Genomic DNA, 19,831 nt, shown 5'->3' on the forward strand with positions numbered 1-19,831 from the left:
CCAGCTACAGCTACCGGACTGACTAACGACCCTCAACGGCTTGGCTGGATGATGGACAACAGAACAGCCCTGCCATTTCTTCAACTTGAAACCATCGGAACGCCTTTCCCGCCAATCACGGAACTCAGCGCAGACCTTGGCTGGCAACACTGCTCTACTACAACAAGCCCGCGACTACTTAAACAACAAGCTCCGGACCGGCACTTCGGGCACGTCACCGCTCTAGGAATGGAAGGCTTACCGCTCGCTCTCGTTCAGGTGCTCATCCAAGCATGGCTGCCTGTCTGGTTCTCCTGCCTGCCTGCACCAGCTACAGCTACCGGACTGACTAACGACCCTCAACGGCTTGGCTGGATGATGGACAACAGAACAGCCCTGCCATTTCTTCAACTTGAAACCATCGGAACGCCTTTCCCGCCAATCACGGAACTGAGCGCAGACCTTGGCTGGCAACACTGCTCTACTACAACAAGCCCGCGACTACTTAAACAACAAGCTCCGGACCGGCACTTCGGGCACGTCACCGCTCTAGGAATGGAAGGCTTACCGCTCGCTCTCGTTCAGGTTGGTGTAATTCACCTTGATTGTTACAAAAACGATGACCTCTTGTTAATAGCGGTGTCGTGCCCGACCCATTGGTATATGTTCATCATTGATAGCATTACTTACGCCGGTGGCTGTTGTAACCAATTACTTCTCTTATTATCCGGTGATGTAGAGACTAACCCTGGAATGACTAAGGCTCAGGAAGCCCAGTTAGAATCTGTCCTGGCCATTGTACGAAACCTTAAAGAAGGGCAAAATGAAGTTTTAAGCGAACTAAAAAAACTGAGAGAAGATCAGTCTCGTACGGAATCAGCCGTGACTGCCCTGACTAAAAGAGTAGCGAATGTGGAAGCATGCGTGTCTAGTTTGGACGAGATACGTAAAGATGCAGAAAGCACAAAAATATCTTTAAAAAGCATGACAGAACAAATTCACACTTTGGAATCACGGTGTGAGGACGCGGAGAATAGAATGCGACGTTCCAATCTTGTGTTCTTTGGTCACGCTGACAAACAAAATGAAACGGGGGCCCAATCAGAAAAACTGGTTCTTGACATGTGCTCTCGCAACCTGGGTCTTTCGCTACAATCTAGTTTCGTAGAAAGAGCGCACAGGCTAGGTCGCTTTAACGATAATAAAACACGCCCTATCATTGTCAAGCTTTCTTCTACCAAGCATAAAGATAGTATCTTGAGCGCGTGTTACAAATTAAAAAATACCGGTTTTGCCGTCAGCGAGGATTTTTCACCAGCAGTACGCGAGGCACGGCGGAAACTGATTGAGTTTGCGAAACAACAAGGAAAGCAGTACAAGCTGCGCTCGAACAGATTAGTCATTGATAACAAAACATTTTGCTTCGACTCTGCAAAAAACAGTATATATGAAGAAAAAAAAGCCATAGGAGATGTGTACACGCCGCCGCCCACCCCAGTCTTCCCGAGTACGCAGAAACACCAAGTCATGTTCGGTCGTTTTTACAAATATAAGAAGTGTTTTAACAAACCGCGATGACCTATTATCACTAATTGAATCATGCACTGCCGACCTCGTCATTCTGACAGAAACGTGGCTGAAACCCGAAATTGCTGACTCAGAAGTGTTCCCCCCAATATGAATTATACCTTACACAGATGCGACAGACTAACAAAGAGGGGTGGCGGTGTTCTAATCGCTATCCGCAATCATATCAGTGCGTCACAAGTTAACGTTCCAGGTAACCTCGAGATGGTATGGCTTCAACTTCACTCTCAGTGTTCCGATATCTTGATTGGTGTATGTTACAGAGCACCCGATCATCACGCTAGTTTCATTAGCGAACTTCATGACTCCCTCTCGTCCATCTTTAATACCCTTAAACCAAATGCGTCGGTCATCCTCTTTGGCGACTTCAACTTTCCGAATATTGATTGGAACTCCCTTTCATCAAGTCATCAGTTTGATAATGAGTTCATCGACCTAGCTCTTACGTTTAACCTCTCCCAAATGATAACTAAACCAACAAGAGTTAGCCATCACTCTAGCAACATTCTTGACCTGTGCCTTACTACTGACCCCTCACATGTGAATAACATCACTCATCTTCCCGCTATTAGTGACCACAATGTTATACACTTAAACCTGCAGTTTGACGTCGTCATCAGATCATGCCATTATAAATTTATTAAAGACTATAATAAAGCTGACTATAATGCAATTAATAGAAATCTTCAACAGTTTTATTATACTTTTCGCATCAACTTTTATCAAAGAACAGTTGAGGAAAATTGGAATCTCTTTAAAAACAAGGTAACAACTCAGACTGACACGTACGTTCCAACCATCAGAATTAAAACAAACAATGCAAAGCCTTGGTACAACAAGAAAATCTCCAAATTAAGTGCTCGGAAGAAACGACATTTCAAGCAAGCTAAAGAAAAGGACAATACTATTGCATGGGATAATTACAACGCGTCTGCTAAGGAGTATAAAAGAGAAGTGAAAAATGCAAAGAACAAATTTTTTAACTTCGACCTTCTTAACATTTTGAAGAATAAGCCTAATAAGTTCTGGGAGATCATTCATCCTAAAGAGCATAAATCCACCCACCTGACTAATATGAATGGAACTCCCGCGTCTGATAGTGAAAGCGCCTCACTAATAAATACCTACTTTAGCTCAGTATTTACACTAGAAAACAATGGCAATATTCCTCTCCTAAATCACCTTTCTCATTCTGCTATGCCTTCAATCGAAATAACATATTTGGGTATAGTGAAAGCGATAGAAAATCTCAAAAATTCTGCCAGCTCCGGTGATGACCAAATAAATTCTAAATTGCTGAAAAACACAAAACATATCTCATCCCAATTTTTAACCCTTATTTTTCAACAGTCACTTGATGTCGGCAAGCTTCCGTCTGATTGGAAAATCGGTAGAGTCATCCCTATTTTTAAAAGTGGGGATCGTAATGTTCTATCGAACTATCGCCCAATATCTCTCACCAGCATCTCATGTAAATTACTAGAGCACGTCATTTTCTCTTCTACCATGAAATATCTGGAAAATAACAATCTGCTTTTTAAAAATCAGCATGGTTTTCGTAAGACATATTCGTGTGATACCCACCCTATTGAAAATCGCTCTGATGGGACTTCAGGATTTTTTTAAAGGGTGTGAAAGGGACTTCAGGAATTCTTGTGATGTTTGAAAGGTGCACCGATATTTCCTGGTGGGTTCGTTGGCCCCGTCAGAGGCTCTCCTGAAATGTCTGAAGTCCCCTTTACAATGCCTTGAAATGTCTGGAAGCCTGTCAAGAACTTTTCTAATGGGGTCGGGAAAACCTTCAGGCTTCTTGAGATGTCGGCGGGCCACGGCTTAGGTCGAGAAAACACATTTCGCAGAATTAGAATATAGCCTTATTGTACGCTACGGGGAAAAAAGTATTTGGAGAATGCCGATCGTGTGTATGTACGGTCAGATTTGTAGTACTGCTCTTCTATCAATTACGAGTGGGTCGTCTGTCACTGCCCGGGGGTTCGGTCGCCAAGGAGGCCACTGAGGGCGACCGCCCCACGTAGAGAATCAACGAGCCGCTGGCCGAGTGGTGTTGACCGAGCGGCGTTTTGAGGCGAACGCAATCCTGTCCGCTGGAGGCGAAATCCATGGAACCATAAATAAAAAAAAAAATAAACAAGCTGAGAGCACTGCGCGCTTTCCAGAAAGAGGGACCCACGCGGGAGCGACTCGTTCCGGGAACCGGTTCTTCCACGGGAGACGGTCCCCAAAAGCAAGTCACACTGCCCCTCTCTCCGCCCGGCGATGGGGAGAGGGTGCAGGGCTGCCAGCCCAGCGGTCGGCGGGAAAGGGTGGTGTGTGCAAGCGGGGGAGGCCAGCCGCCAGTATTCGCCTCGAGATCGAACCGTGTCGCCACCGTGCGGCCGAAATTGGAAACGCGCGAAAGCGGGGATACCGCCGTGCGTCGTCTGCTACGGGCGCACGCTCAGAGCATGGATCTCGACGACGCAAGCCCGTTTCAAGCTGAGCTTGACATTCCTCATTAATTGTTGTATGTTTTTGTTGCCGTTTATTCTTACTCAAAGTTGTGTTGTATCGTTTCCCATGCGTTGAAATGTAGCAAAGTGATTTATTATTTGATCGGAAGCTTCCATAATCTTAGTGCGTTGGTTTGTGTACAATCGCTGGTCCCACGTATTTTTGTTATCTCGCACAAACCGTGGCTTCCATAAAGCATTGAATGTTGAGTGGGTCTGAGGTTTGATTAGAAAATTAACCCGACTGATCGCTATTTTTTAATAGACTAATCAATCAATAAATCCGTACGTTGATCTTTCGCCGGTAATATTGCGTGAGAGGCGTTGAAACCACGTTTTTTTGTACTGGTTTTACTATGTCATAAATGGCGTATTGCATTCCCATTCTAAACTTCACGTTGTGATTCCTACAGAAATATGAGCACGGGAAGCTTTTTAAAGTGAAGTATTTTTTAAGTTATTATTTAAACGGTATAATCACCCTCGGTGAAATGACAAGCACGCTGGAGTGGTTTACCGTGCAAGCCTGTGTCACAAAAGAAATAAAGACGTCAAAAATATTAAAGCAGGCATTTTTTACTCCTTATTGACTTTCTCCAGCACAAGACTCCAATTAACCGGCAAAACAAATGCAATTAGAGCGTTACTTGAATAATCTGAAGGTTAATCGATGAATTGCCCAGTCCCGATATACGTTAGGTGAGGGCGGAGGGTGATCGGAAAATCTCGTGAAGCTCGCTAGCGTTCATCAGTAAAAGTGCTGCCGATGCTGTCTGTGTCGTGGTGCGCGTCGTTTGTGGGGCTGCAGAGTGTACTGTGTTTGAATGCAAGATTATTTAGCCAGAAATTTATAGTATTAGCCTCTTGACGTCCGCGGCCCTCACCAAGAAAATTGAAGCGGGTGAATCCACACTACCGAGAGAAACATTTAATAACAGGAGCATTGCTACGTTGCTCGGTTACACTCGTTTATTACAGTCACGGCAGATGTATTAGAACAGTTTGTTTCAGTTGTCCTGCCAACCGTGCAATTTGCAGGGGGGCTATGCTCGACAAATATTTCGTTTCTCCTAAAAAGAAACGTGACAGAAGTGACGATATCACGTCTGATTGGTTAGAAGCTCAAATGACGAAAAAGGGAACTTTCGTAATTTGAGCCTCTAACCAATAAGACGCGATATCGTCACTTCTGTCACTTCCGTTTCTTTTTAGGAGAAACGAAACATTTGCCGAACATAGCCCCCCAGATCTTAACTGGAAGAGACACACCCTCCTCATCGCAACGCAGTAGATTTGTTCAGACTGCAAAAAACTTACCCACAATATGGCACAGCAGAAGGGCAGAGGAACTCAATAGCATGGTAATTTTCAATACAGCGCTAACTTATCTTCATTCTAAATAATTATATTACTGGAAAAGCTAGAAGTTAAAAAACAGCATAGAAGCTGTGATTTCACAGCCCACAGTAGCAGTATTATGTTATCTGGGTGGGAAGTTATTGTTTTCTTTCAATTCCCACGTTGATTAACCGATACACCCATTTCAAAAGAAACAAATATTCAACATAAATATTCCAGTTCAGCCGGAGACAGGCACCAGTCGTGGTGATCCATGCCTTCCAACGTCTGCCTAGAGCAGACGACGCACCCACAGAAGCGATTATATAAATTTAGGCCGCACGCTGGCAACACGGTTCGATCTTCACTGAAGCACCGAACAGTACCGCATTCTTTTCCGCTAGAACTGTTTTACCACCGATAGTATGCGACAAAATAAACGCAAGAATATACGCCGTCTTGCACGCGAGCGTGGAGAGCCATGGGGCGGCCGTTCTCCTATCCCCGCTTTGATGATGATGATAGCGCGACCGTAGCGCCCCCTCTAGGTCGATCTCGAGGCCAATAGCCATTTTCTCTCTGCTCGTGGACAGTTCCGGTTAGCCCACACAGCGGATTTTTGGAGCGGACCAATTTCCTCCAGCAAGGTGAGCATGCATGCCTTTCAGGGCTCGCCCCTTGGTCTCTTTTGATTCTTCCTTGGTTCCGCAGGTGCACCATAGTTCGGCGCTGGCCGCCTTCAGCACCGTTCGAGCGCCGTCGTGTTCAGCGCATTCAAGGAGATGGTGGCCGGTGTCGGCTTACTCGCTGCAAAGCCTGGCAGTCGGGGTCAGCGTCCCACCGCATGTTGTGCCTGCGCACCGGGATTATGGCGCTGTGGGCCCTGAGACGGTGGGTGACGGTCGCTGTCCGGACTTGGTTTTTGCGCCTCTTCGTCCGTCCGACTTCAGAAGCATCCAGCGAGCGAAAAATACGCCGAAGACGCCGGCGTATTGTCATCATGGACGAAACCGTGACTGTGCTCGGGATTTCTCAACGGCGGCGGGTGCTAGCGCTTGCGACTTCGTGGTTTTCGCTAAACGCGCCTACTAAGACTGTGTATGTGTACGTGAGGTGCACCTGCTCGGTTTTATTAGCTGAACTACCGCACATCAGGAATATACCCAGCGGCATTGTGAGTACTTCGAAATATATTTTTCTTTGTGATAAAGAAGTCGGTTGTCCCTGTTTGATGTGATCTCTTTCGTCTACCGCTCCTTGCGCCGGGTTTCAACAAACGTTGCTTTTTATCACCTTTTTGAGTTATAATATGCATGTAAAACTAAATGTCTGCAATAAATTTTGAATAATGTTTTGAACTGCATTTTGTCTATGGTTCACAGTCATTTGCGCGTCTAAAGGGGTGATGGGCTAAAGGGTCTGATGGGTTGCAGGGCTGTGGGGCTAAAGGGTTTTTCTATGGGGCATCCCTGAAGGGTTTTTCTGTAGGGTATTTTTGAAGGGTTTTGAAGGCCTGTGAGGTCCCATAATCCTTCAAGGCTGACGGGCCCTTTAGAAATATTTTCAATAGGGCAGCTAATACATTTCATTCATGAGTAGTAGTAGTAGTAGTAGTATGCGTTTTGGGGAGGGGGTTGGGAAGCCGACTGTTGTTGGGGCGTACTTAGACGCCCATGTCACAGTCGTTTCATTCATGAGCTTCACAGTAACCTTGACAACAGATTACAGACCGATGTCATTTTCATAGACTTTTCTAAAGCATTCGATAAAGTTCCCCACCAACGTCTGCTACAAAAACTAACCCAACTGCGTATTCATAATTCAGTAATCACTTGGATCAAAAATTTCCTATCCGATCGTACACAATATACTGTTGTAAACGAGTCCCGTTCACCTCTTTCTCGTGTAACGTCCGGCGTACCCCAAGGTAGTGTTCTCGGCCCCTTGCTGTTTTTAATATACGTTAACGACCTTCCTGCTAACCTAACATCTGAAATTCGCCTCTTTGCTGACGATTGTGCTCTATACAGACCGATAAGTAATAATAATGATCACCTACTCTTACAGGCTGACTTACTAATAATAGAAGAATGGTGTCAAACATGGCAAATGACAGTTAATGTAAATAAAACGAAACTAGTGTCCTTCACCAGATCACAGTCCCCATCACTCTTTTCATATCAACTCAACGACACAATAATTGACCCCTGTACATTTTATAAATACCTCGGCGTTCATTTAACCTGTGATCTATCTTGGGCAACTCACATTAATTTTATTTTATCTAAGGCTAATTCATCATTAGGATATCTTCGGCGCAACCTCAAACTGGCCTCACCTGAAATTAAACAATTATCATACATAACATTTGTTAGATCTCGTCTAGAGTATGCGTCTTCTGTATGGTCCCCATGGCAGCATTACCTAGTTATGAAATTAGAGGCAATTCAAAACCGAGCTTTAAGGTTCATTTTCTCGGACTACTCTCGTTTCACTAGCGTAACAGGCCTAAAAAGCAAAGCTAACCTTCACACACTTTCATTTAGGCGCATTCTTTCTCGACTAGCCCTGTTTCATAAATTATACTATAACAATGCCTCTATTAGAGCATCTCTCTTCCTTCCACCCCACAGTATATCTCTCCGCCATGATAACTCCCGCAAAGTTCGCCCGATTTTTAGTTCAACTGTATCATTTTATAATTCCTATCTGCCCATGACAATCAAGGACTGGAATAAATTACCCGATAGTGTTGTAACCGAGACTAACTCTGATAGATTTGCCGAAGAACTGATCAATTACCTGGAACTTACAAACATGTCTGTCTGCTAATTTTTTTTCTTCCTTTTTATGTTCACAGTGCATACCGTTAAAATATTAATAATATTGTGTAATGTTGATAACTACTTGTATTTTGCTGTTCTTTGATTCATCTGTATTGCTGACTTCCTCTCTGTGAGTGTTAATTTATTTTAAACTATGATTATGAGTGTGTTATTGACCCCCCTTGTATAATGCCCTAACGGGCCCTCAAGGAATAATAAATGAATGAATGAATGAATGTACTCATCAGCCCAAACAGGTTATGTTAAGAGACCGCCCAGCGAATCGGTAAACGAGATTTACCGTCCATTTCAACCCCTGCTATATTATGCTGTGATTGAAATCCTGTTCACGTGAATTTGACACGCCTTATTCCGAGAATGGGATCAGTATTTAAACTTGGTTAGGGGCTGAGGCGTATGAAGATGAGACCAATGAGGTCTCAGATTAATGAAGGTGCACAGAGTACAGCTGCATGTGCGTCTCCGAGTGTTAGCCATCCCAGCTTTTTCTTTTTCTTGGAAGTAGTAGAGATTTCGATGTCTGCAGTGTCAATCTTCTTTCCTTCGTCATTCTGCACTGCCTTGGTTAACTGTTAAAGAGAAACATCACGTATGAGATTAATAAATTGTGTTTTCTAGCTGAGGAACAACCTTGGGTGGCTACTTCTTCCGGTTCATAGCTCCAGTCCTATAGACAACAAGACAGCAAGGCTGAAGAGGCAGCGGTGGCTCCAGAGTAGAATGCCTGAATGTTGGTGGACGGCCCTCACAGAGTGGTGGTAACACTTGCGTCTGCTAACGGAGCCGCCACCTTGTCTTCAATCTTTTATGAGGTCGTCACGTTGTTATTTTCATTGAACATTACCACTCGTGAAAAGGCACCGGGTAACCTAAAGAACATGCAGATGTTGGAAGATCAGCTGATATATGCAAAGAGGCGAAGGCCGGGGGGGGGGGGGGGGGGGGAGCCTCCGCTGCAACAATCCTGCTACGAGGCGCGGGGAGCGAGCAGACACGTCGCAACTGTGGCCCAGTAAATGTAGGATTAGCGCCAAAAGTGGCTTTTTTTTGTGTGTGTGTGAGTCTCGAAGCTCAAGGAGACTCGCCATATTTAAAGAAAGGGTTTGTCCCCGCTTCTCCCCAACGTAGGAACTCCCGCCCACCACACGAGGTGTAGACACTGCAGCCTGCCCCAAAGGAGTCGACAAAATGCAGCGCCCGCTCTGAAGCCCTTCTGGTGCTCCAGTAGTTTGTGCTGTACTTGAAGGATAGCGTGCTAAAGAACAACGCAAAGATGACCACTTTGCGTTGCCTTTCCTCCCAAAACTCAGAATGTGCAGGTCTTTCACGATTCGAATACCGTTCGAGAAGCTTAATAATTCCCCGAACGAAATTGAAAAAAAAAAAAGAAAAGAAAACTGATGTGGGAGGTATTTTAAGAACTTGGCATTTAAAGTACTATTTCAAGTAGGATTAGAAAACTTGTACTTTGCTTTAAGTACATTCTTTAAACATGAAGTTGTACTTTACAGCAGTATTTTTTCTGGTAATTTCTGAAGAATGTAAAATTCTCGACTTTAAAGTACATTCCCCAAATTTGGAAAAAAAAATGGCGTATCGTCATGTGAAAACGCGCTATCGCCTTTCGAGACGTCATCTGGTAATCACTCTGAGCTAACGGCAGGCACAAGACCGATAAAAATAAGTGCCTTGTGATAAATAGTTTGCCAGCGAGAGTAAAACAACTACTTCGTGGCGACTTGACTCTACCCAACATTTGTCGCTATCCCCCCCCCCCCCCCCCCAAAAAAAAAAAATAAATAAATAAACTGATGCTTTTTTGATTATCTTTGGAGCAGTGCATACTAGATAAAATATAGTAAGAAAAATACGGTATGAAAAGGCGTCATAAAAGATTGTGTTAAAAAGTATTTGTACTTTAAAAATATGTTTATTTATAGTACTTCATTTCAAGCACATCGCACCTTACGATACTTGAAGTACATAACCTCTGATTATGCATTTTACGCAATGCATAATTCAATGCATTTTACGCAACACTGTAAACAAGCAAACACTGTCTGCAAAAGCAAGCTCGGGAAGCGCTAAACCTCAGAGTAGAAACGATACATCCGCAGTACATCATTGACCTTACAGGTCTCTGCTCGAAGCGAAATCTTGCGCTGCAGAATCTCCTGGGAAAACACACATGTTTCAGGCACAGTAGGACGCGCATGCGCTTTTGTGTGATCTCGAAACCAGGCGACCCGCCGGCAGATGGCAGAGCAATGCGTTTCAGTCGCAGCTCGCCCGTCCTGGGGACTTTTGTCCCCGACTGTACATGAAATAAAAAAAATAAAAAAAAGTTCAGGGAGACTGCAGTTTAGACTCAAAAGTTACCTTTCAACGCCGAGAAAATCATGCTCGATGAAAAGCGACCAAACACCAAATATTAATAAAAAATGGTTGCGCTTACCTGTACCAGCAGGGCAGGTGTCACAGGGCCTCTGAAGTCCGATTGTAGGGGTGCATTGTGAACGTCCCTCAACTTGCGATCGCCGTTCACTTTCTGCTTCGGTACCTGGATCACGAGGCACTCGACGCTCATTGTTAGCTTCAAACTCTTGAAGGAATCGCGGAGACGACGCGGATGGGAAGGAAAGAATGCCCTCGCCTAATTTGCGGTAAGAAAAAAAAAGGGAGTGGGAACTATTTCGTCGTTTACCCTGAGACTGGGGTTTTTTTTTGAAGAGCAGAAGAAACAGAAAAAACAGACAGGTCTCTTCTGCTCTTCAAAAAAAAAACCCCAGTCTCAGGGTAAACGACGAAATGGTTGACTTCCACCAGCTAGCCTGTACTTTGACTCTTTTCTAGAGTGGGAACTGTTTTTTTTTTAGTTTTCACCCTCCCTTTCCCAGTTCTGAGGGGAAGGAGGGTAACACACTGACTCGTCCGAGGGTGAGCGTGGCAGCGTGCGTCATCAACTTGACAAAAAAAAAGAAGATATTTGCGTTGAATAACTGCCGTACTAAAAGTTCAGTGAACATGATCGCGATGATTTCTGGTGAATAAAAGAATCTGGAAAAACATTGTGTTGGTCATCAATATCCCAACAATCTTAGAAACCGAAATAAAACACAAACAAACTAAACAAGACAGATGCTTACACAGCAGATAGCTGTATTTGGGAAGCATATTTATAACCTCAGGACAGCCAAGTTTGGTGTGACACGTTGCGCCATTCAGCTCAAAATATTTCCAACACTTTGAAGGCCCTCTCGCGAGCCTGCCTTCTCGTAGGGCTGTTCGAGCTTGGAATTGTACTAGGCCGTTTCCGCAGCCCGCTAGGCACCCGGATAGCGCTCCGTAATCCGCCACAAAACCTTGAACTATGCAGACAAGGCTGGGGGCGCGCATGCGCAGCTGCGGCGTTTTCTTCGGTTATAGCGTAGCGGAGGGAAAAAACGGCAACTGTAGTAGACAGGTTTGCTCCTCCATGTTGCGTACCGGACTGTCGCAACACCGGAAGCTTAGCAGGCAGGGAATAGACCGATCTCACCAGCTAGTTTGAGTACGCCACCGCTGCCGATATGCATCGTGGGAGCTGTAGTCTTTCTGCACGCGCGACAACCCTGCTGGAGGTCTGCACGGGCAGACCACGAGGCAGCATGAGCTGTCACGTGAACTGACGTCTGCCTCCGACGAACTACAGTTATGGCGGCGTCACGCATGCGTGGAACGCTTGGTGAGATCGGTCTATTGGTGGCCTAGTGGGCTAGCGCACACTAGCTCGCGGAGCACGTGGAGCGAAAGCTCACGCTGCAGAACCCAGGATCCTGGGTTCTGCGTGATGCACGCTAAAGGCCCCAGGCTAGGGGTTGTACTGCACTGGCTAATGTCTCATTTACAGCTGGGAGACTCGTTGCCCGTTGAGGCAGACCAAGTTCTAGGCTGTATGAACATACACACAACCCAATTTTTAAAGCTTAGCGCGCTCGAAGCCCGGCGTTGTCCTTGAATTCGATGCGAAGTCAGATCGGTCTTTTGGCACTCTCACCGCTCATTCACACTGGAAGCGGATCCGCGTTCGCAAAGCGGTTGCGAACGCGGTTGTATAAAGATCCAGTACAATTGCATGCGCACTTGACGTCATCGAGTGGGCATGCAATTGCACTGGATCTTTATACAACCGCGTTCGCAACCGCTTTGCGAACGCGGATCCGTTTCCAGTGTGAATGAGCGGTCAGTGCTGTGTGCTCCGCGAACGCATCTTGATCGAACGACGTTTTGTGGACGCTTGAGCGTAGTTACTGAAAACCTAAGTGAGCATTTTCTTCGCTTTGCCGATTACAGAACGGTCTTTCGTTTGCGCCTTTAGCATGATCGCGTAGCTGCCCAAGTTGGTTGCTCTATTTCGACCCATGTCTACACGGTTCCAACTTCATCCCCGGTGCGATAAAACAGTCTACTCAAGAAATAATTTAAAGAAAAAGAACTTACCCTACGAGGAAAGGTTATCCATGCGGCGTTTATATCTTGTCTTTGTAAAAGTTAACAGCATATTAAATCGACGAGAACGGGCATCAGCTTGCGACGAGGAACTGCGGATGCCACCGGCCAAACTGCAGCCAGCTTGCACGAAAAGTTAATTCTCAGACACCATAATCGTCTTCAACACGGCGACGAGGAAACTGGAAAGAAACTGATCACCAAAAAGATATCGGCTATTCATGCAAAAAAAGTTCATTGGAAAAAAAAAAAAAAAAAGAAAAAAAAGGTGGGTAATGGAAAGAGGGAGTGGGGATGCTTTTTTTAGTTCCGCTTTTGCGGGGAGGGAAGCTCGACGAATTATTCGCTTTTGTTATCTCGAGGGGCGCGCAAACAATGTAAAAAAGAAGAAATGACAATTTTGTTTTGGCAACTCATCTCTGTTACGTCACGGCGCGGTGGTGGCGCGTCGGGCGCAGTTTCGGTCTGGGGCTGTGGGCGGAAGCCCCCATGTGAGAGGCCCGCAAAGTCCAGCTACGCTTCGCTCAGTCCATACAAGTCCGAATCTTCGCTTGCGTAAGTTCGCCTTGCCGGCGCCTTCCGTCTGTTTGCTTCCATCTGGTATCCCCGAGCAGTGACCCTATCCTTTGATGCCATCTCCCGCAACTTTGGAGTGCCCTCGTATGTTCCATCCAATCACCGCTCGAAATGTCCCGTCATCCAGTACCAGAGTCAGCGATGGGACAACGTCGTTTTCGAGTTTTCCTTCAAAGCAAGCAATCTCAAAAAATCCCGAGGTAAGTTACTACCGGTGCACTAGCTGCTATAAACTCAGCAAAATGAAGAAACCAGGGGAAATGTGTCCCATCGCGCTCTTAACCGTTGAGAACGGCATCATGATCACGGATCCAGACTACCCGGCCACACCGCACAGTTGCAACCCAGAAATTGAAGTGCCTGTAGCAAAGGTACTGGCAAATCGATTTATGGTGGAAGTCCAAACATAAATCCGAGAAAGTCGCAAGCGCCCGCGGGAATCCTTCGACCATGCCATCTCGTCGATTGAAGAGAGATTCGCTGATTACAGCATTGACGTTCAGGACGACGTCAGGTCTGCACCGGTCGCAGGCTACGGCTTTGCGTCAAAACGCCGTGCACTGTTAAGGAACTGCCAGCACTCTGTGCTGAAAGGAAACGCCATCGATGACCTTCTCCCCGAGCTGCAGGTAACAAAAGACCTGTGCCTCTTGCCTCTTCCTACAGCTGGAGGAGAAGACTGAAGGTAGGAGGATCCTGGTGTTTTTTGCCGAGAAAGACGACGCCCTCTACAACGTCGAGTGTGTCCTCGTTGTCGGAAACTTTAAGTATAACCCCAAGGACTTTCATAACCCGGGAAAACTGTACACGCTTCGTGCGGTTGTCATCGGCGAAGCACAACCGGTGGTGCATGCGTTGATGCAAGCGTCAGACGTACGCGCGTGCGAAACTCTCCTAACCTGCGTACGAGATGCCATGGTTCGAAAATTCGGCGACATCGGGGCCCTCGGAACCTCGACTACATGGATATATGACTACAAAGCCGCTGTACACATTGCCACGCATGACGTCTTCGGGACTGCTTCCGGCACCCCAAAGGTTTTTGTTTTGTTTTGGAGGGGGGGGGGGGGTGATATTAAATAGTTGTATTTTTGCATAATTTCTTGACTGCTTTACGAGATAAAAATTAAGTTTATTTCATTTGCAACCGATCTTAGCATTTAAAGTTTCGATAATCAAAGCGACCATAGGGTAGACAGCTGCACGGCGGGTCCCCCAGCTACGCAAATGAACGTTACTGTATGTATAACTTATTTGCAAGCGCCTTAGGAGAGCGCGAGGATCTTTTTGCTGAGCCTAATTACTTAACTAAATATGACTGATTAGCCACTTTATTTTGAAGAGCGCCTTGAGGAACACCTTATTCACGTGTTGGCAACGTGTTATACTTTACGCGCCTTTTTTTTTCAGCCTTTCAAAAAAGTTTAGTAGGTAGGTAAAAAAATACAGCGTAACAACACGCCCCGCCCCTTTCCCGCACATACACACACACACAATTTTACCATATTAGTATTGTTCATTTTTAGCGAGCTTTCTTTAAAGACCAGAGAAAATACCACGAAAACCGCGCGCGCATGCAAAAACCTTATTCGTGCGCTTCTTGACGTTAGCCCTAACCTCTTTTTTATAGTTAGTTTATTGGTGTTAATTATTACTCAATTAAACTCAGTGAGAAACACTTGCGCTATAACAAGACTCTTGCTAACAATTTGCGCTTGTTTTCATTCGTGCAGAGCGCTCCATCTGTGCAAAAAGCTTGGTGCATGTTTAAGAACGAAGGGCGAGGGTAAGACAAGCCGGGGAGGAGGAAGCAGACGGAACGCTAAAGAGAGAAGGAGGTTTCCCCCTCTCTTCTCCAGCGTTCCGTCTGTTTCCTCCTCCCCGGCCCGTCTTACCCTCGCCCTTCGTTCTTAGGTTGCAACGGACTATAGAGTAGGAAGCAGTAACTTTCTGCTGCCTCTTTCAAAGATATCGCGCGTCCTGCCTTCCTTGAATTGCTTAGTCTAGCTAAATGAGACCGCTTTTCTGTGAGTCATTGGAAACTAAAATACTACGTGATTGGCTTTTTTTTTTTTTTTTCTAGATACGGGGCTGTGCTTTTCATTTTGCGAACGCCCTCAACACGAAACGAGATGACCTCGGCCTCAGGGGTCTGTCCAACAGCAACCCGTTGGTTCATGAGTGGCTGCGCACGGTGCGTCACCTGCCTTTTCTTCCAGACGACTTCCGACTTGACTTCGCGGCAGACCTCATCGCAGCGCGACCCTCCCTGGGGCCGCTCGACAGCGCGCGGCTACAGCAGTTGGCCGTTTACATGAGCGGGTTTTGGCTGTCAAACCCAACCGTGAGTGGCGTCTGGGGTCAGTTCAGGGCCGAAGGTCCCCGCACAACAAGTATGATTGAAGGGTGGCACAATGGACTCCACAGTCGGCTCAGCACCTACCATCCAGCCCTGGCTGAATTCATCCAGTTTCTTCAAGTGGCGCAGTTCGCGTCCCAAAACCGGATCCAAGCCCTTTTGAGGGACCCCTTGGCGGTGGCATCGCCACCACCCAGTGAAGTCCGAGCAAGGAATAGAAAGCTGAATGAAGAGATGACCCTCTTCTCCTCGTATCGGGTGAACGCCCTACCGACCTATCAGGACGTAATCAACTACATTGATAGGGTCGCATTGTTTGGACTCCTTGTGGCGGCGTTGCAAAGCTTGCTACTTTGTTTGAATAAATATTTTCAATCGAACCTTTGTGCTCAAGGTTTTTTAGAGTTAGAGAAGAACCCTAGCACCCCTTGTCCTGTCGTGCATGCGCAAGCTTCGCTGGCTGGTGTCCGGAATGAGCAGCATTGATCAAAAGCCATGCACACTTTTATTCGTCTTGAAATGTATCGCGATAGTGTGTATATTTCTTTTGGTTAGCGAAAAATGTATATAACTTCTTCTTTTAATGTACTTTACCTATTCAATTTTTCTCATGCGAACTGAATTATTTTATTCACATGTAATAATGCCGCGGGGGAAATAAAAACATCGTACCTTTCACATTTTCGCGAGATATTTGGAACCTCGTATCGCATGCTCTATTACAGAAACCGCCTATCAAATGCTAAATTAACTTGCGATATATTTTATATCTCACCTGAATGTTCATTAAAAGGGGAAAGTTTACAATAATTTCGATTCTTACGAGCCGAAGTTGAGTGCTCAAGCAGTTCTCGTGTCCGATTCATGAGCCACGCTCGATTCTCATCAGTCGGGTCGTTTCGATCCCACAATTACGTCATCCGGCTTTCCGACTGCAAGATTGTAAGAAGTAGTCCTCTTTTATCCTCGCAATTTCACCGCGAAAAAGTTTCTGAATCAGTGGCGGTCTGTTCGAGCAGCCAGACTAGGACCAGTACGCATCTGCAAAGTCAGGAACGTTCCAACCCGATATTGTTTCATGACCCCTTTAAAGGCCGACGTACACTTCGCGCTTTCCACTTTTCTCCCGATTCCTCCTCTCCCCTTTCTACCCTGCCCACCACTGGCTGTTTCCTCCTCCCCCTTGGTGAGGTGGATCTTCTGCCTTGCAGAATCTCTAGTCTGGTAGTCGGCCTTTAAGGGGGCCATCAAACGATTTTAACGTTAAAAAATCTGGCGCTTGTCACTTTTGTTTGGCTTACCTTACCACAAGTAGAATAAAGCACGCCCTGAGCCCTCGAAATGTCGCGAGTGCGCCGGGAGAAATCGCCAAGAGGAAAGGGGACTATTTTTTGTCCTGCAGCCGCCAGTGCCGGCCAAGAAAACTACGCGCGTGACGTGAACTGTTTGAAAGTGTGTTGAGTTAGGAAGCTCAGTCAATGTATGCTCGATTTGAGGTTTTTTTAAATGTTATCGTGAAAACGTGAACAGACGCGCCCTCTCCCCGAAGCGAAGAAAAACGCTCGCTCACCACCATGGCCTCCGAGATCCCGGACCATGTCCCCAAACCCGGATGTCTCCGGGTGCCCTCCTCGAGCCCGTCTTCCGGCCGCATTGAAACTTGAAACTAGCCCTTGTTTCAAGTTTCAATTTTAGTAGGCATACCTACTATCAGGTACAAACTGCTCTAAAGCAGGTAAAAGACAGGGGGAGTCAGGACGGTACGGACTCCGTGTTTTGCGCTTTTCGCAAGGTGACTGGGTAAATGCTTTTGCGAGGTATGCGGAATGTGCAAACGATTCTGTAATGCCCATCGTTTGCATCTCCAGCAAAACGAATAAGATGATCTACAAAGGCACAATCACAAGCCAAGATTTACGATAACAGTGCGTTTGCTTCGGTGGTCCGTGTAGTTGTACTATACCCTGCTATCTGCAACACCGTGTCATGACGAAGAGCTGCAACGGTCACGGCTTGTGCTGGGCTACCGGTTGACAGAAACCGCATCGCCCGCATCGGCACCGAGTGCACTTGGGCTGTTGATGCTCAAGCCTTTCATCCGCGGCTTGTCGCCAGCTGATCCCGCTGCTCGACGATGAGGAAGCGGCGAGAGTGACCACCCGTAATGGAGAGGTCCCGGGTTCGATACCCAAACCAGGCGGATTTTTTTCGGTCGCTCACCGGTCACCTAGCTGTGTTTGGAGATTTGTGTTTGTCCTTTGTCTTTCTTGTTCCCCTTCTCAGGGATTGTTTCCATCCTTCTTGTCCAGCTCGCTTGCACCTTTGCATTTAATTGCATTATAATAATAACCTTAAATTGCAAGTTTAACCCTTGTTGCTGTTAGACTCGTGGCGGTTGATAAAACCCGTTTGCTCTACTGACGTCTAACCCCTGGTTAGCTCAGTTGGTAGAGCATTCTACTTCCGGTGCTCGTTGGGTGCGGACGGTGGAATCATGAGCTCCGTAGGAGCGTTTCCAACGGCCGGTTTCGGCCGCGGTTTTTCTGCTTATGACGTTCCCCAAGACTACAAGATTCTTCTGCCACCCCTGACTTCAGGTACCGCTTCTTTGAACTCTGTTTTTCTTCACTGTGACGTGTCTGAGCGGCCATATCGACTCGACGATTTTCGTAACGAGATAGCGCGGCTCGCCGTGCTCAAGGACATTGCAGCGTTCGGCGCGTTTCACATGAATCATGTGTGGATGCTTACGTTTCACTCTTCAGCTGCAAAACAGAAGCTCGTGAAGGAAAAACAACTTAAAATTAAGGGGAAACTTTGCCTCGTCATCGATCCGGACACCAGCGACGTGAGCCTCAAGCTTCACTGGGTGCCGTTTCACGTGCCTGATGAATTCGTCCGGAGGGCTCTCGAACCCTACGGGAAAGTGCTAGAAGTTGCGCGAGACAAAGTGCGCTCAGGTTTTTTTGCGGGGATAGAGACGAAGACAAGGCTCGTTCGCATGACGTTGAAAGATGGTGTGACCAGGGAGAGCCTCCCGCATCAGTTGAAAATGCCCGGAGCGAGCGCGCTGGTTCTGGTGCCGGGTCGAGCGCCGTTGTGCCTCAGATGCAAGAAGACTGGGCACATTCGCAAGGATTGCCGAGCTCCCCGCTGCCTGGAGTGTAATCGCTACGGGCACGAAGCCTCCGACTGTGTGCGCACGTATGCGTCAGTCACTAACGCGGAGGTACCGGAAGAAGTTAGCGACCACATCATGGAAGCGGATGAAGCAGAGGCAACCTATGGCACCGACATTGCTAGCACTTCAGCTGACCCACTGCCACTGACAGCGACTGACACAGCAGAGCAATCACCAGTAGAAGCAGCCCAGGGAAGGCAAGACGGCACGGACACCGAGGGCCCAGTCTCAGGAGTGCTCACACCAGGCAACCCCAGCCGCAAGGAACACTCCTCGGGAAATTTGGAGTTCAACGAAGAAACAACTGCACCAGAAAGCACGGCCACCTCAGTGCAAGAAGTCGACACTGCCAGCGCTGTGGAACAATCCCAAGCAGACGCAAGGGACGGCCTCCCCGGACCAGAGCTCTGTGACTGGTCTGCCTGCAGTCAAATCCCCGACAAACCATCACGCTGTGAGTTGAAGTGGAAAGACACCGCTTTGCGAAAGAGCAGATTCGACCCAAAGCCCAGAACCACCCCGGACGACCGCACGCGAGGTCACTCGAAACAGTAAGCCTTTCTCCTTTATTCTTTCACCTCGCCGTAGATTTAAATGCGAGGGCCGCTCAAAGTAGCCACATTCAATTGTGTCAGCTTGATAGCACGGAAACGCAAACAGTGGCTCCTAAACCTACTATTGAAGGAACGGGTTGACATAGCGTTTTTACAAGAGACTAAGCTATCAGGCGAAAAGCACAATGAAGATATGCTATCTTTTTTTGAGCGACACTTTCTTTTTGTTTATTCGAAAGCCGTCGGATACAGTGCTGGCACAGCGTTCCTTCTTCGAAAAGATAAGGGTTTCCAAATCGCTCCGGAATGGGAAACCGACCAAAGCGGCCGTATTTGCTCCATCGATGTTATACATGACGATGCGCTTGTAAAACTAGTGGCAGTGCACGCGCCAAATGAAGCTGCGGACCGCA

The 19,831-nt window shown here is 46.8% G+C and overlaps 1 pseudogene; it reads left to right on the forward strand.

The window, feature by feature from the left end:
* Window positions 1-18,142: 18,142 nt before the first annotated feature.
* LOC121834079 lies at window positions 18,143-19,370 on the forward strand (annotated as a pseudogene).
* Window positions 19,371-19,831: the final 461 nt, after the last annotated feature.

Source organism: Ixodes scapularis, unplaced genomic scaffold, assembly GCF_016920785.2.
Source record: "Ixodes scapularis isolate PalLabHiFi unplaced genomic scaffold, ASM1692078v2 ptg000494l_1__unscaffolded, whole genome shotgun sequence".
Lineage (NCBI taxonomy): Eukaryota > Metazoa > Arthropoda > Arachnida > Ixodida > Ixodidae > Ixodes > Ixodes scapularis.